Genomic DNA, 3,385 nt, shown 5'->3' with positions numbered 1-3,385 from the left:
TGTCTCGCAGCGCGCTGTCACTTCCGCCCCCCCCACTACACCCCCCCCCACTACACCCCCTCCACTACACCCCCCCCACTACCCCCCCCACTACACCTCCCCCCACTACACCACTCTCCCACTACACCCCCCCCACTACACCCCCCCCACCCACTAACCCCCCCCACTACACCCCCCCACTACACACCCCCACTACACACCCCCCCACTACACACCCCCACTACACACCCCCCACTACACATCCCCCCACTACACACCCCCACTACACCCCCCCCCACTACACACCCCCACTACACACCCCCCACTACACCCCCCACTACACCCCCCCCACTACACCCTCCCCCACTACACCCCCCCACTACCCCCCCCCCCACTACACCCCCCCCACTACACACCCCCCACTACACACCCCCCACTAGACCCCCCCACTACACCCCCACTACAGCCCCCCCCACTACACCCCCCCACTACAACCCCCCCCCCACTACACCCCCCCCCACTACCCCCCACTACACCCCCCCACTACACCCCCCCCACTACACCCCCTCCACTACACCCCCCCCCCACGACACCGCCCCCCCACAACACCCCCCCCCACTACACCCCCTCACTACCCCCCCCCCCCCACCTGCGTACGTTCGCCTGACGCACCCCCCCCCCCCCGATTCCTATAGAACGGCCGATATTTAATCCACGCAGAAACGATCAATGATTAATAATATGAACGTGTTTAAGCAAACAAAGAGTCCACCGCCGAACTATATAACTCATACGAAGGCCAATGTCGACAAATTATTATCGAGGCTTCATCCCCCCCCACCCCGTTTCCTATGCGTACATTGTCAGTACACCCCCCCCCCCCCCCATAAGCAAGCTGCGCATTTGTGTTAACCCCCCTCCCCCTCCATGCGTACGCACTCAATGGATGGCCCCCACCCCACAGCCCCCCTAAACCCCCACCCCACACCCTCCCCCACACCCCCTTTAACCCCCCTACACCACAGCCCCCCAAACCCCCACCCCGCACCCTCCCCTACACCCCCTCCCACCCCCCTACCCCACAGCCCCCCTAAACCCCCACCCCGCACCCTCCCCCACACCTACTCCCACCCCCCTACCCCCCCCATAGCCCCCCAAACCCCCACCCCGCACCCTTCCCCACATCCCCTCCCACCCCCATACCCCCCACAACCCCCCAAACGCCCACCCCGCACCCTCCCTCACACCCCCTCCCACCCCCTACCCCACAGCCCCCCCACAGCCCCCCAAACCCCCATTTTGCACCCTTCCCCACATCCCCTTCTACCCCCCACAGCCCCCCAAACACCTACCCCGCACCCTCCCCCACACCTCCTCCCACCCCCCTACCCCACAGCCCCCTAAACCCCTACCCCGCATCCCTCCCCCACACCCCCTCCCACCCCTTACCCCACAGCCCCCCAAACCCCCACCCCGCACCCTCCCCCACACCTCCTCCCACCCCCCTACACCACAGCCCCCCAAACCCCCACCCCGCACCCTCCCCCACACCCCCTCCCACCCCGCACACCCCGCACACCCCCCAACCCCCCCACCCACACCACGTACCACGTGATACGCCGAGAACCCCCCCCCCCTACACGTGACCGCACGGCTGATACGCCTGTGACGTCACCCCCGGAAGTTGAGATTGCGAGGAGGGGGAGGGGTTTAGGCGGCCATATTGTTAAGTTCAAATAACAAAACAGCTGCAGTTTAGGGCCGTCCATAAATGACGTCACGCACCTAGGGGGGGGGGGTCAGACATTCGTGACGATGTGTGACAACATCAGAGTGCAGCGCCACATTAAATACGCACTACAATGACAATAGTTTAAAGCGATTTGAAGCATGTTTTATTTTCAAAATGAAAATATGGTTTTGGGGGGGGGGGGGGGGCAGAGGTTTGTGACGTCATATTTGAAGGGGGGTCTGACTTTTTGTGATGCGTGACGTCATTATGGACGGCCCCTTAACACGTGGTAGGCTTTAGCGACCAATACCATCCACAATACAGGTGTTTCTTTTTAGGTTTAGATCGCGTAAATATATAAATGTGTTGTTAAACCCGCCACAGGCAATTAGTAAGTTTTGTCACGTAAACAGAACGTGCCAATTCGTTCCTAGATGCAAAAGTAGCTACACATGCTACGGGCCCCGCACTTTCAAGGGCCCCGCGCTAAATGCTTTGAAACCATCAATTCCGGTTCAGTGATTCTGCACTTGCTCTATTACTATAGTACTATACTGCCTTCAACTTTTACGAACGACTGGGTGTTTAAGGATAGCGATTTGTCGTACTATCTGGCTGTATGGCAAATGAAAAAATAAAATTTTATATGTAAGTAAAAAATTTGTGTTTTAATATTGATGTGTTCATTTATTTACGGCCCCTTTATAACATATGCTACAGGCCCCGCTTTAGCTTTATCCGGCACTGACAGCACACCGGTGTGTTGGAGAGCCAAGCCACAGCATTTACAATCTGAGTACGACGTTTCGCCAGGAATTACAACCAGCTTCATCAGGCGGTAGCCAGATTTGTGGAGAAATCCTCCCGTTTCGTTCCTTAAATAGACGGTCAGATGTGATGGCATCACTTGTGAGCCCTTCTTGAGCGAAGCAGCAGCAGCAGACTTACCAAAAAAAACAAAGACAAAGATCCACACCGCGTGTAGCCTTAACAGACTGTTGGGTCAAGTGCTGTTAGCGAGTAGCAGCAGCAGCACCGATGAAGGTTACCGGCACTGGCACACGAGAGGGGCGGATGGCCAGCACCACGCCCTGACGCCTTTGTCGCCCCCCAGTGACGATTTTTACACACCGCACCAGGTAACTCGTTTGAGGCTGAGTCGATCTAGGGGAGGCCCAGGACCAGTTCAGAGAATCATCATCGGTGGTGTTGGCCGTGAGCGGGAATTCAACTCGGGTCGACGTGTTCATTGCGCAGCGCGCTAACCACTACACCACCGCTCTCCACTTACCACACACAAACAACTCCTCACTACATAGTGGCCTTACTACAACCATGTATATAAAACAGGTGACGTTTCGGGCAATGACCCTTCTTACCACACGAACAGCGAGGCCACTGTGAAACTACTGGACGTCTGTGGAAAATAGCTTTATAGATAATCGGATTCCTCCAGTATAAATACAGATTCTGATAACAATTCTAAAAGTTGGAGACTGCACTTAACACCATGGGGCCTGATGACAATTATAGTTAAGTAAATGTTTTGGAATGACCAGTTTAAAATAATATATGCACGTATGTATCTAATTGTAACTAGATTAAACAACCCGCATCCTTCAATATTCAAAAAGTATTACTAAATGAATAGAAACTTAATACCAATTAGTAACA

This window comes from Lethenteron reissneri, chromosome 35 (genome assembly GCF_015708825.2).
Source record: "Lethenteron reissneri isolate LAM-NWPU_2019-01 chromosome 35, ASM1570882v1, whole genome shotgun sequence".
NCBI lineage: Eukaryota > Metazoa > Chordata > Hyperoartia > Petromyzontiformes > Petromyzontidae > Lethenteron > Lethenteron reissneri.
Note: the sequence above shows the minus strand (reverse complement) of the source record.